Source organism: Calonectris borealis, chromosome 7 (assembly GCF_964195595.1).
Source record: "Calonectris borealis chromosome 7, bCalBor7.hap1.2, whole genome shotgun sequence".
NCBI classification, from domain to species: domain Eukaryota; kingdom Metazoa; phylum Chordata; class Aves; order Procellariiformes; family Procellariidae; genus Calonectris; species Calonectris borealis.
The window spans coordinates 4,612,962-4,627,988 of record NC_134318.1 but is presented as its reverse complement, the minus strand read 5'-3'; the positions used below and the strand labels follow the sequence as shown (position 1 = coordinate 4,627,988).

Here is a 15,027-nt window from a genome sequence, read left to right as displayed (position 1 = left end):
CAGAAATCATTGCCACTTAAAGGAATATATATTCTTTATATGGGCTAGACATGAAAAGCCTTGAAGGAAAGAAGACGCCTTTGGAAAGGCTTGATTAGGTACATGGGCTTCTAGTACAATATGTTTTCTAAAATCAGTATGTGTAACAGTGAGTTTTACAAATACCTTTAGTCAACCTTATGACAGACTTGATCTTTAATATTTTTAAGGTAGTCTGATAACATAGACATGCTGCTAGACCTATTTTTTTTATCTGTGCCGCTTTTTTTTTTGTACAGTAAAAGGAGAGTGATAACTGTACTTATTTTTTATGGCCATTATGTATATCATAGTTTACTTTTTGATTGTATATGTCTGAATACAGAGAGATAAATAGAGGCTGTTAAGAAGAGCAAAGAAGAAAGATGGTAGTGACCAGTTTTAAGACGCTGCTGGATCTAGTACTTAAAGGGAGTTAATGGAAAATAGAGGAGCTTTGGGATATTCCTTTCCAAGAATACACCACCAACACACCTGCTTTTCTGCCAGAGGCAGAGTACACAAGATTCAAGGGGCTTTTTAGCCATCTGACCTGTGGATGGGTCTGCCTCCCAGAACGTTTTGGGTAGAGATCTACTGAAGGGCCCCACTGCTCACCCCATAGTGAGGTGATCCTCAGGCCTTCCAGGTGTGCATCGTTCTGTGACCAAATCTTGTCCTGATGATGAACTCCCTTGATTATATGGACAGATAATACTAGGAAAGAGAGCGCAGGAAATCAATCCCTGGTCGCTTACTGTATCTTGGATCTGTTACTACTGTAGTGAGGTGCAAGTGTGATGAAAAGATCAGAAGAAATGTAGGATTTCAGGCAAGGGAATCTTGTTGGTGTGGGATAAAGTTGTTGTAAACAGCTGTGCTGCGCTCTCTTTGCAAACTTGGTCTCATATGTTTAGCTACACAGCAGTGCATTGCTGAGTGTTCTTGCGTAGGTACCAGTGTCTGCAGCGACAGTGGTGGGAGCTGCCGATATTTATTGTGCTAGCTTATGACCTTGCAGTGGGCTGTGTATAATGTAGATCTGGTACTTGTTTGTCTAATACTGTAGTATTAGACTGCTTCATGCAGTTTGGGAATCCCTCTTCCAGGTGATTTTGATGTGCTAGGAGCAACAGAATTAATCCTTGCCTGAGCAGGGCAAGCAGGAACTGGAACAATTTCCTCAGGTGATTTCAGTATGCTCTTGGAAGTTGTCTTGGCTCCCAACCATTTCAGGCTCAGGATACTGGAAATTATTTATAAAGCCACCATGCATCAGGGAGATGCATCACAGAATCTTTACTTAAAGTAGGTGCTAGTTCTCCAGTTTGCAGTGTGGCAAGTGGAAGCATCAGCATCCTGGGGTCATCTCTGCATCCTCAGGGTTGACAGGTCCTGCTTTAAACATTGCGTAATTACTGGTCGGGATTGAATTACTTCGTGTTCTGTATTTCATACCTAGTGAAGGGATGAATTTTATTTACTGCCTCAAGAGCTGGTTATTTCATGTGTGGATAGGTATATTCATGGAGTTTTGAGAAAGACTTGTTCAGTCACTGCCCCTGCTCTACCAAGATTTGTTTCTTTTATCCAAAAAATGGATTATCTTTCTTGATGAAGGGAAAGCCATATAAGCTGTGCTTAAAGGATGTAGAAGATTTTTTTATTTTTTGTAATCTAACGTGCAGTGAAAAATTTTTTCTTGTAAGATGTCACACTTCCTTATCCCCTCCTACAGTTTCACTTCTCTTAGGCCATCCTGAATAATGTGTTCTTCACAAATCTAAGAACAATGGGGGAAAGGAGTCTGTTGGGTTTTAGCGGTAGTCATCTTTCAGTGATTTGTAAAATGTTTTAGAGTCATATTAGTTTAAGTAGACACTACAAAAGTTAAAAGATGCTCTGTACTAATCTCTGTAAAGTGACATTGATCTAGGGAGAGTGCTGTTTTTAATACCCATACTATTTTATTTCCTACAAGGCTTTAATGTTGTTCTTTGTAGCTAGAAACAAACATATTTTTCTCTAGAATGTGGTTGACATAGAACAGACTATATTTTAATCTCATCAGGAAAAAAGTTTCAATATTTATGGTCTCGAATTAATTTGGTGATTAGTTTATTTTTAAATACTGACTTAGGTGACTTTACGTTGGCAAACAATGGCAATAGTTAAAAGAAAGAAAGATGATCCTGAGGTCCCTGCGCTACCTGCAATGTAAGTTCTCAGAACGTTTTAGTAGAAAATGTTAATTTTATTTTGCAGCTAAGATTAACTACAACTGTGAAAATTATGCCAAACTTTTTTGGATCTTTTTTTCCCTAGTTGAATAAGAAAACTTTTGCTTTTAGTTTGAAACTGTTCTTCACTTTCTGCTTTTCAGCAAACCACATAATGAAATGGAGGCATCTATTCTGCAGGCAATCAGAACTGATTAAGCATTTGTTAGTGTAGTACTGGTTTTTTTTTTCACTGTTTCTTAAATGGTGAAAAACATTTGAAGAAGAAGCCATTTTAATAGAGCTTATTTTTGTTGAATCTCATTATATATATTCAGTAGAATGGATGACTTTCACCTTATATTTGTTTTAGAAAACAGCAGTGCAGATTTTTTTTAATTTATCAAAACACAGCTATGTCTGTTGCAAACAAATTAGAGTTGAAGACCAGAGTGTCTAGTGAAGACTAGAGTTGTTACGACACATTTTTAAGAGCTGAATCTTAGCAGCATTTAGACTCATAATAGGCAAAATGTAGTGAGAGGAGCTAAGTCAAGATACTGGTTTAACTTTTAGATTGCCCTGTTGTGGGGTCAGGAGTGGAACTCAATGATCCTCGTGGGTCCCATGCAACACAGGATATTCTGTGGTTCTCTGATTCTGTGAAGAAAGCCTGTAACTATTGCCCCCCCCCAAAAAAAAGCTAGCATTTGCTTTAGATTCACTTCAGGTTGGTTTTTTTAACCTCTAAATCAGAATACATTGAAAATAAAATATGTCAGTTAGACGGAGAATGCAGATTTCAGAGAGTGATATCATGGAGATTTAACCGTTACTTATATCTGATTCTTTTGTTATGATGATCACCTCTGGGCAACCCAAAACTGCATTAATTTTTGGATGTTAGAGGGGAGGGCTGTGCTCCATTATACAAACTCAAGGCTTCCACTGATCATTGGAAGACAACTAGCAGCTGATGTGGGCCAAAACCTTTCTCCTGTTGTAAACACGTTTTTTTCATCGACTCTCTGATCTTTAAAAAAAGAAATCAAAGAAAAATTACTCAGCTGGAATGTGGGGGAATGGTGTTGTGTTGTCTCTATTAGTGCGTGAAATCAGATACTGAAGAATAAGTTTGTTTTCTGTTAATTTGGTTTTGTAATTAAATAGCTACAGCTTATGCACAGAAATAAGGTCAGTAGATCATCAGGTGGCTGGAAGATAGTAGCTCATGTTTCTGTTACGCAGTAAGGGTTAAAAATAGACATGTGTAAGGTAAGGGATTTGCATTTTTCTGAAACACGTTGAGAAAGAACGCACAAGAGATCTGTGTTTCTTGGTTGTCCAAAGATGGGCTCTCCTTTCACCCAGGGAACTGCTGATCAGTATAACCTGCTGGCAAAGAGTGAGTGTTATGGAGAGAGTCTGAAGCAACTGTTCTGTGGGTAAGCAGGGCTGAAATGCAAGGTATGCGACTGGAGACCCACCGAAGAGCAGGAAACTCTTGTTCCTGTGTCCTGTGGAGCTGAAAGCATGAACTGAAGAGTAACGAGGGAAGACCAAGGAAGCCAGAACGCAGGGATCTGGTATGCAAAAGCTATGGTAACTTAGTTTTAGATGGTGATGCCTGCAGAAAACAGCAGCGGACTTCTGAGATTGAATTCTCTTCAGATGACAGACTCATTCTTTATATGGAACAATCAATCCACTCCTTAGTGGTTAAGGTCCAGGGTTAGAGATCAGGGTGGTAGCAAACACAAATGGAATGTGACTGATAGGAATAGGAGGCTTGTGCTGTGACTAAATTGTAATGAAAGGTCCTTCCTATGACTTAACGTGTAGTTACTGTTGCTATTTCAGTATCCTACTGTCACATTGAGAATTGCATGGAGAAAATATGCTTACCTTAGGATAACTGCTCCATTTTCCCTTTTCTTCGATATTCGACTTCGTTTGACTTCTGAAGGCCCATGCCTCAACTGAAACTGCCCTGCTTCTTTTCTTCTGCAATTAATACTCCTTCTTTCCTCTGTTAAGAACATTTGTGAACAGTGAACAAGTTGGAAAAATCTAAGTTGTGCTAATAATAAATGAAAGATTTCAAAGAAATCTTGGCTAATCAAGATAATGTAGTTAAGTATGTTATTAAGGAAGGCTAGATCTGGTGAGCCTTTATAGGTTTTGGAGTTGGAATGGCAATTCAAAATGAATCATTTTGTATTACTGAGTGTTTTCTTGTAGTTTCTTCCATGGTCTATTTTTCTAAATACATTTCTGCACAATTGTCTCTACATTTTGCTCCAGTTTGCAGATTACCCCCCTGCCTATGTCTTGGCACAATGGTGGACTCCAGGCACATGTCCCTGTATCAGTTAAACTTGTTATTTTCCTGCAGTTTTACTTCCTTCATATTTCTTAAGGGCAATCCCATCCAACCCTTTAATACCCCCAAGGAGGAACAACAAAGCAAGCTAGCTTAAGTCATTTTGTTTCAACCTGGGCCTTGTTTGTCTTTATCAGCAAGACAGGATGAGCCGTGGAAGAGACAAGGCTGCTTCTTACATCTCTGAGCATGTGCCCAGGCACCTACCTGAGAAACCCTGAAGCTCTCCGAGAGTGCTGAAGTCTAGGTTATCATGATCACAACTTGCTCTGCTCTTACATTTTTTTTTATTGACAATATTCACCAAGTGCAGCTTGTTGTCGTTAGTGCATTGATGTTCATTTTGGTTTTTGTATTACACCCTTACCAGCAGTTTGTAGTGTTGTGCTCAGTAGAACACCAGTAACAAAGCTAGCCAGAGATAATGAGATAGGTTGTTGATGGATTTATTCCCCCTTCCCCACCCCACTGTAATGTGCAGTGGGATTAGAGATTATACCATAAGTGGAAAATAATAATATTTAAAAGTGTAAATAAATGTAGCTGTTTTGAAGAAACAAAGGTAGTAATTCAGAGCTCCAACAATATAAGGAAAATGTACAAAACCAGCACTCTGCTAAAGAACAATTTTTCCCATAAAGTGAACAGCAAAGCTTGTACTTTCAGATACTTATTCTGTTAGAACTGAATGATACATATTAAGCCACTAGCAGGGGTACAATGGATTATACAATGGATTATCTTCATTTTTTCTGCCATCAGGGTACAATGGCTACGTGATTCTTTGTTGCTTCTGATTGCAAGACAAAGAATAAGAAGAAATCCAAAATGAAACAAATTCTGTTTCAACTGACTTATTAATATTTGATTCATCTATTTTTGTTACACGAGATGAACATAATAGTGATTTTACAAATAGGGATGAACATCTCACTGTAAATTCTGGAAAGGTTGGTTTTAGTGCTGTTATCGGTGGCAAAATAAAATAATGGCATGATGCAGCAAGAGTTGTACCGATTCTAGACTTGCTACCTATTTAACATTTAAACTTACATTTGTATCAGAAATTAAATATGATGTCTTTAAAATTAAAGATTATTAGGTGAACTGTTATGCCAGTTATGAAAAATCAAAAAATAGCTTCAGGCATACTTCATTATAAGCAACTTAATTATACTAATGTAAAATATTTTACTATTGTTAAAAATTCAAGTACATTCAAAATGTTATTTAAACTCCCAGAAAAATAAAAATCACAATTTTTTAGAGTTATTGTTCTGAAAATAAGTGTTGCCTACACAGATAACTATTTTCAGACCATTTGGCTGACATCAGAGAAAATATTGTACAAAAAAATATTATCAAGCTTGAAGAGAAATAGGATATCTGTATTACCCGTTGTCTCCTCCCTCTGCATTTCTTCATATGAAATTGTTTTGTTAATTGTCAGAAACAACTACAAAGTAGTGATGCACAGCTCTAATTTTGTTTTCCTCAGACACTGTATTGTTTTCACTTAAAAACCCCAAACTGTGCTTGCTAGAAGTAGCTATGAGAGGCACAGATTAGAGTGATTGTCATGGGAACATTTTATAATTCTTTGAAAGTTTAACGTGATCTTGGTGTACTTCTGTTTCCTCATGTGGACTATGAAAATATGTTACTTCACCGCCCTTCACAGGAGTCATGAGAATGAAGCCGTGTCTAGCCAGAAGGTGTCAGGGATAACGAGGCCGCACACAAAATTACAAGATAACTTTTTTGTGAGATTCGTTTGCGTTCACGCACACATGATTATGAAATCTGCTTTTTGTTCTTATTTTCTGCATTTACTGTTTCATAGTCCCCTTTGCTTATAGATAGACTATTCAGGAGCGGCAAGCTCCCCCTTTTAGCAAAGTGTTAGGACAAAATGGCGCCAGGGGCCAAGAATACACATTGCCTGCCTTGCTGCACGTAGCCGTTTCCTCATAGCAAAGTCCCCTTCGCACTGGGGCAGAGCCAGAGGAAGGAGAGCTGCTGCCAGATGAGGTGGTTAAGTTAAGATTTGCAGGGTGTCGCTACCGCTTTTAAATCAGTGGCGGTGCCTGTGAGGTGATGAAAATCGTCTGTGGTAAAGATTGTTCGCTTACCGGTAGGTGGAGGTGGGCTTCGCTGTGGTTTCTTGTTAGGAGGCTGTGCGTTAAGGCAGACAGGTTTTCTGCTTGGTTTTTCAGGCGAATCCATTTTGGGGAGACTTCAGAAAGCCGAAGGGAAGGCAGTTGTGAGGGGCGGTTGCTAATTAATCTGCAGTCCAAACCTTTTTCAGGCAAAACTTGTTTGTGGGTTTTTTTTCCACCAGGCTGATCGGCCCCTTTATAATTTTACCTTTTAGAAGGGAAATGTGGTGAGCCATCTCTGTGGCACGCTCGGGGGTTAGTTTCTGCAGGAAGGAGGAGAGGTGACTGAGGAGTGATCCAGAACGTTCTGGAACGATCTGGAATCGCTGGGGGTGGGATTGGATTGAGGTCCCTCCCAGCAGCCAATCGGGGAGCATCTTGGGGAGAGGCGGGCCAATCGCAATGTGCGGTGCCCTCACATGCCACCTGTGTGAGGGCCCTGGAGGCGGCCCCAGCCCTGAGGCGGAGCGGGTTTGGGGGACGCCTGAGGGTGGAGGGAAGGGGCAGGAACAGTGGCGGTGAGGGTGCTAGGGTGGGGGGAGAAAGGGGCTGTCTGGGGAGGGTTTGGCCTGCCTCCGCCGGAGGAGAGATCAAGGGCCTCTGAGAGACTGAGGCGGGAGGAAGCCGGCGCGTGAGGGGCCGCTGGCGTGTCAGCTGGCCGCTGGCGTGTCAGCTGGCCGCGGACCCAGGTGACCCCTTGTGATGTGAGGCGTATGTGGGTGTGAAGGAGTAACTAAGAACATGATATGCGATGGGTTGATAAAGAGGCAAATTTGTTTGAATGCCCCCCTCCCACCGCATCTGTTTAACCCTTGACAGTTGATGAAGAAATACCTTCAAAGAATGTAATATCAATTTAAATGTAAGAGTCTTATGTTGTCTAGGTTTATGCAAAACACTTTTGGTGTGTTGCAGGTGTGTGTCTGACTTACATGTCTTGTTTAGATACTTGTTTATTTAATGTTCATGCAAAAGCAAAACAAACCCTGCTGCTTGTTTCTTACACAGGTATTACACAGCCTCTTTATAAATGCAGCATTGCATTTCAGGAGACGAGTATGAGAGTGCCATAATGTTCCTACCCTGTCATACCACTGCCTTTTCTTTGGAACTGCAGTGTAAGAACAGCTAAATTATTGTGGTTGTATGTGAATAAATAGAAGTTCTTTAGCCCTGGAAATCCTTGTATCGTTACATTCTCCGTTTCAGAATTTTGTGAGGTTAAGTCGCCTATCTGCTTGTCCTGTATGTGTGTGCTTTGCTTAATGCAAACTGTCTTGGTTACTACAACATTAAATATTGTCTATGTGCTTATGAATGTATAAAATAATGGAAGAAATAGAATTATGACAGTGATGCATGGATGTGTTTTTGAAATCATACACAAGCACAAGTAACCATCAATCTATTCATGCAATAGTTTTTAGATTTATTGAGCCTACTTACTGAAAATGTTAAATGTACTCACCATAAAAAAAAAAAAAAGTGTATTTTAAATCACTGTGTTTGAGCTGATAGACCTGAACTTGTTTTGTTAGCGTTGTGGTCAAATGACTTCAGAAAATACATATTTTGGAGTATTTTCCCTCTGTTGCTGAAGTCAAGGCTGTTACTTGAAGGGTAGGTGGTAGAATACATTCAAAGGCATCAGTTATAAATCAAACCAATTCTTTCTCTAGAAAGCTTTGATTTATGAATGTCAAATTAACTTTTCCAAACTTGCCGTAATTTATCTTAAATATGGGAATTTTCAAGGTAAAATTTTGATGCAGTATTAATCAATAACAATGTCTTCTAGGATAATGGGGACGTAATTCAACAGATAGATTTGGAGCAGCTGTTGTTTTCCTGGCTGACAGGGGGACCAGAAGAAAAGGTAAGAAAAACTTGTTCTTTTCACAGGAAAGTGTATTTTAAATTCTAATTATTTTTTCCCTCCTCTAGCTTAATAATACAAAAATGCATGTTAAGAGTTTAGATGGAGAACTATTGAACAGATAAAACAGGTAAAGATTAAACTGTGTAACTGTTATTGTAATAATATTAAAGAAAGTTAGCATAATAGTTTATTAAAATAGGAGTCTCCAGAGACATAAAAAATGTGTTGCTTCTTCTCTTATGCATGTACAAAAAATAGATTTATTATTCTTCATTGATTGCCTCATTCTGTTGGAGGACATTTCTGGCAGTAAAGTAGTAGACCTGTCACATCTATCATGATGTGTCGGAGATCTGTCAGCTCTATGGCTCTTTTTGAACTTTGCTGTTTCAGAAAAATGTAGCTGAGCATTATAGGCAGAAGTTTGACATTTCCAAGATGAAAATAAATCTTCTTTTACGTGGTGTTTCTCAAACAAGACTTGCGCTTTGATTGCACAAGTAGTGGTTTCGCATGTTTGGGGGTACAACATGGACACAGAATAATTTGGGTAACAGATTTGACAGGTGTTCTGTAATGAATATAAATTGGAGAAATGACTATATAAGAGGTACTCAAAGCAGATGGCAAATCAAACATTGATCTGCTGTTGTCACAAATATGAACCTAAAGGTATGAGCTTGTATTTCTCTTTAAAGTTGGGGACTAACAAGGTAAACATAGCCTGTTGTGAACTAGTATACCATATTTAGAGGGAAAGAAAAGAAGTAAGAGCTGTTAAGATCAATTGCTAAAAGTATGATAAACAATGAAATGTCCTAAATGTACAGGAGTGGAGGTCAGATGAAGCACTGTTTTAACTGATGGACATTGAACTTTAAAGTAAAAAATGTTCAAGCAATTTGTTTAATTATAAAATACACAAATACATAGAGACAAAGGGAACAATTGTATCAACACAGGTTCTCGTCCAGCTGGCCAGCAATCTGGGCTTTTACTCTTATGCATTATGGTGTTATTAGAGATAAGCCACAACTAGGGTTGTTGTATGCTAATGGCTGTATCTAGAGACTACAGAAGTCTGAGGAGAAGGGCAGCAAGGAGCCATAAATAGCCAGACAACCACAAATAGTAAGATGCTAAGAGACTGATGGTAAAATATTTTGATGTTGGGTTGCTGCCCAGGGGAGATGTTTGGAAATAATGAATAAAGCGGTGGTCTTGCTTTATTATTAGTTGTGTTCAGGGAAACAGTTGTCAGAAAAATAAGTAAGTAAAAAAATGTTTTGATATTTAGTTTTCCCCTTCCAATAGAAAGAAGCATGGGAATTCCCAAGTAGTAGCCATTTTTGTTTTAGAGTGTAGCTATGTGGGATGAAGAATTACCTCGATATGTGTATGTCTTTGTTGATGCTTTCAGTGCTCTTTTGATTTTGATAGAACTGTACCTTTGGTACAGACAAATGGTATAATTAAAAGAATATTGAGATGGTCAAGTAGCAGTAAGAAAAAGAACGGTAGAGAAAGTAAAAGAGAGTAACAGAGGCAGAGTTCAGATTTACTGTAATCAGTCATAGTTAGAGGCATGAATTGAGTGATTGTTCTCCATTTGTAATATATAAATAAATGAAAAAAGTCTGTATCAATGTAGCACTGAAATGTGGTACAGTATTCTACATTTTTAAAGGTGTTTTTTTAATCCGCCCTGAGTAAAGGCAATCATTCTCACAAAACATTTCTTTCATGTCAAATGTCTAGTCCATTCTGCAGATCCGTTGCTGTATAGCTATAGCGCTTTTACATTGAGAAACATGGTTTTACCTGCCTGCATAGCTCACAAAGCTAGAGAGCTTTTCTTTAAATATTTTAAAAAATCATTTCAAGATAACTGGTCATTTTAAAAGATACCTATTTATTGAAATATGTTATGTTGAGGAAATACAGAGTGTAACGGAGGCTTTCTTGTTTTGTTTTTCAAAAACCTTAGGAAGCCTTTTTTGGTACCTTCCGTTGTCATTATCTGGTATTATTATTGCTATAACGTACCTATTTAAATCAGGAGTCTTCAGTCTGGTAGTTTTTCATTTTAGTCACTAGAATACGCACTGATTTTCCACACATATGATAATGTGTCAGCCACAAAACACTAACTCCATTTTGTTAAGGAGTTTAGCAATGCATGAAATGCATAATTAGAGGAGGAATGGTTTTGTACCTTTAAGTTTCTAACAACTGTTTCATTCTGGACAACAGCAAAACTCCCTAGAGCACACAAATAGTCTTAAGTTTAAATAAGATGTCATCTAAGTTGGACTGATAATTTCTCATCCCTGTAATTACTAATAATAGTAAGTTGGAGAAAGAGGTATTAGCTATTTCCAAGCTAAAGGCACTGAGAGAGAAATCCATTCCATTCCAGAGCAGACACCATTAACAGAGATTGCCTTCAGCCCATTAAGCCGCGTCACTGAGATGTTTTAAACAAGTGTTTGTTTCTAAAAGCTTGGAAGCTGAAGAATTAAAAGCCACCTTAGTTTTAAAAGCTGTTTTCTGAGCCTTAATAAAATGACACTTTGTCTTAATTTTGTGTCTCCAGTCATGCAGGAAATTAGAGGACTAGCTTCTTCCTGCAGAACTTTGGTTTTTCAAGCTTCAGGCTCAATTTGGTAGACTATATTGCTCAAATTAGCTTGGGAATTAATTATTTGTTTCTAAAGTGCAACTGATATCAACTTGCATACAAATACTTAGAATATGAACATATTTCTCATTTGCTTATGTAATTATATGATGGTTGCTCTTGTCAAGATGCATATTTGCTCAGAAACCTAATACTAATTTATGTTACTGAGTTTCTCAAACTGCAATGTGTCATTGTTAAGTATAATTTAGAACGGCTTTTTTTTCTCTCCTCTAATCTTGTAAATTGCAAAGCTTGATCTTATTTTGAGCTAGAATGATCTCAAAAATCATCCTACCCTTGTGCATGTATAGTGACAGTGGCAAGTCTGGATGAAGATGATGTCATTAAAATGTCTGATTTCTTTATGGTTATTTAATTGATACGAAATGATATTTTCAAGCGAGGCCTGCGTACTGGTAGCACAAGAGAGGTTTTTATGGGATTCCAGCTTTGGAGGGAATCTTCTGCTATTCTGGAAGGTCACCTGCTGGTCTAGCCCAAAGTCAGGTTGGGAGGAGGAGTCACCTTCAGCACACAAACTGACTTTCAAGTAAGGCATGAAATGGTCTGTCAAACTTGAGAGATGATTGCTGTCTGTTGCACCCGTAGACCCATGCTTTGAGCCAAAATACTGCCTGTGGAAATCATATAGTTTGGCAGGCGTTAAAGTCATTTTGCAGTGCTGGCTTTCACATGTTGCAAGAGAAACATCAGAATTATTAATGTTTATATATATTGTGTGTCATGTGATCCTTCAACTTTTCCTGACGCTGAAAAAGGGTGAACGTGGATGGTCTGTGTACATAATGCACTTGAGATGCTGTGTAGTGCTGTGCTGACACCCCAAAGTCAACCAGAGCTTTGAAGGGAATCTGCCTAGGCCTTCTCGTTAAAGTGAGTTTCTTAAAGATGACTGAAACGCTTTTAAATACTAAATAAAGCCAGGTTTTGATAGAATAAAAACTTGAGTGCTTAGTTTTTAGATAGAGAAAATTCCAAGTAACAGAAAAGAAACACAGAGGGTTTCTAAGCATCTGACCTCATACTGCCCTTGACTTTCATAATGGGTCCTTGATTTCAGCCAACACAGTAACTTGCTGAGATATAGCAAATATTTTTTGGTTCTTGCTGATTCCTGGGAGGTTTTGTTCCTTTGCCTGCAAGGCCTGACAGTCTGCACCTGCTGCCCTCAGCACTCTCCTTTTCTCCCAGTGCAGCAGGTTCTCTGCTCCTTGTGCTGTAACTTGCTGCTGCCTGCCGTAGCCTGCACTGGGGGAGCTTGCCTCCCTCCGCACCGCAGTTTTCCGCAGCCTTTTTAAAGGAACATAGCAGAAGGATGAACAAGAAAACCAAACCAAACCCAAAACAAAACCAAAAAAGAGGGATTGGCTATCACAGATTAAAAAAAAGAGATAAAGACTAAGCAAGACCGGACATCATGTCTCGCTCTTCAGACACTGTGTCTTTAAAGAGCAAGTGGTAGGACTGACTGCAGAATTGGTATTCAGGTATTCTTTTCCCTTTTCTATTCTATTGGCCAACAGTTCCTCCTCAAACTCCAGTGTAAACACCTTACTCCTAGTTCTATAAAAGTCTCTTGATATGACTAAAATCCATTACAGCTTTGCTCCACATTGGTGCATGAAGACCTTCTATTGCTTTTAAGAGCAGTAGTTGGTTCTGAGCAAAGCCCATCTGACATCGATTATTAACATTAGTAGATGCTGGACTGTAAGAATACATTAAAGGGCAACTACGTTTTAGGAACAGTGGCATTTTTTTCTGTCTTTTTTTACTTGTATTTGCATTCCACACCAATCCAATGAACCATTTGTAGAGTCACAGGAAAGCAGGTCCCTGCTGCAGCCTGTGCCATAAAACCTCTACTCTAATTGCTTAGCCAGTTCAAAAGAGGCTGCCATTAAGATGATGTTTTTAACACGCAGATAAATAAATGCACAAACCTGTTCCACATGTTCTGTTCATTTTAATACTAAAACTAAAATAATGATGTTGAAAGTTGATTTCAGCTTTTGCATTAATAAATTAATTGGAATATGCGGAACATAGTTCACCTTAATTTCTTCTGAAATTTCTTTTGAATGTTATGGGTTATTTGAGAGATCGTTTGCGTGATGTGGAAATCAATGTTCGATGCGTTTTGACAATGTGATCAGAGCTCTTAGTTTTCCAGTATGTCTGTGTGGCAGAGATGAAAACGAGATGCTGGTTTCAAACCAGGAACCGGTAGGGGTTGGATCCGATAGACTCTCTCAGTAGTGGATACTTTTGTCTGTGTGCTGAACCTGTGGTCCCGAACCCCTTACCTGGGATAAGAAAAGAAAGCATGGGGTAGGCAGTTTTGTCTGTTTGGTTTGAGTTGGTTTGATTTGCGTTGCTTAGCTAGGGGGATTTTTTTCATTAACTCATTTGAATTTATTCAACTGAATATGAAATGTTAAGGTTTCAGGACTGCCATCCTTGTTCCGCGTGTTTCTTTAACTAGTAGAGTGTAATTATTTTAAGTTGGAAGGTACTTATAACTCTAAGTGAGAGCGCTTTGATGTCAGGACAGACTTTAATGCCAACTGGCATGAAGTGTGTGCCGTGTATTCATACTGAACGGAGAGAAGAATAGAATTGTTCAGCAGTGAGCTGGCTGAGGAATAGAAGCCTCCAACCAACAGAGTAGTTTGAGAAGAGCAACTGCTGCATTAATAACAACACAGCTTTCCTCTGATGGTTGATAGCCAGTGGGATCTGGGATATTGTTAGGTTGCAGATGTAGGAGGATAATCAGAAACGTGAGATGAGGGAGAAGCTGTCAGAGAGAGATGGTGAGGTTGGCAGAACTCCTAGAGAGTTCTCAAGTACCTTGTCGAGGAAACAGGCTTGGAAATTGTAAGGAAGCTGATGGCTGTTCTTTTATTTCCTTTTTGTTCAGTAGAGCAGCATTTCTGTGCCTTCATGGACTGTAAGCAGGCTGGTGTCAGAGAGATTTGTTTATCATCATGTTTCTTCCTCGTGGAAGTAACCAGGGATGGGTCTCAAATTCACTTCTTGGTTGGAGTAGCACTTACCTTGAAGGTAAGCTTTCTAGTTGAGTTGGTTTTATCTGATAAAATAGGCCTTCCGCTTGAATGCCATCGCTGTGCATTTGCTCTTTTCTAGTTTCTCACTCACGTTTGTGAAGTGCAACTTTTCTCTCCAAAATTATACCCCCTCCCAGATGTGCCTTTAATCACTACTTAAGACCTAACCATTTTCATCTTTGATATAATTGCATTAATTACTCATATTCATGTATTCACTTTGCTAATGAAACAGAATCAATTTTCTTCATGTGATTGCAAAGCGTACTGTGACAAACTGAAATACATGATCTGTGTTATTTGCATCATTATACCAGCTCTTTGAAAACACAGGCTTAAGCAGCAGAGGTGTTCTTCAATCATTAGGGGTACATTTATGCTTTGAGGATTGCAAATGGAGGATATTTTCACACCCTGTACTGACACAGATTTGCTGGCAGAAATCAGTAGTGTAGGCCAGTTGTTTGTTCAGGGACGACACAGTGTTATCCTTGAAGTTCAGCTAGGAGGGTGCTGCCATGGGTGGGTGGGCCAGCAAGGTCCCCTTGCTGCGCTGCCTGGGCGTTTGCTCTCTGTTACAAACAGGGCGGAGCG

The 15,027-nt window shown here is 38.9% G+C and overlaps 1 protein-coding gene across 2 annotated transcripts in view; it reads left to right on the top strand.

The window, feature by feature from the left end:
- Nucleotides 1-15,027, top strand: part of PCDH15 (protocadherin related 15) — an 827,781-nt gene that overhangs the window by 185,053 nt on the left and 627,701 nt on the right. For both annotated transcript variants that reach the window (XM_075154074.1, XM_075154076.1), the window contains one exon: nucleotides 8,578-8,655. The gene's annotated coding sequence lies outside the window, so the exon portion shown is untranslated. The remainder of the gene's footprint in view (nucleotides 1-8,577; nucleotides 8,656-15,027) is intronic.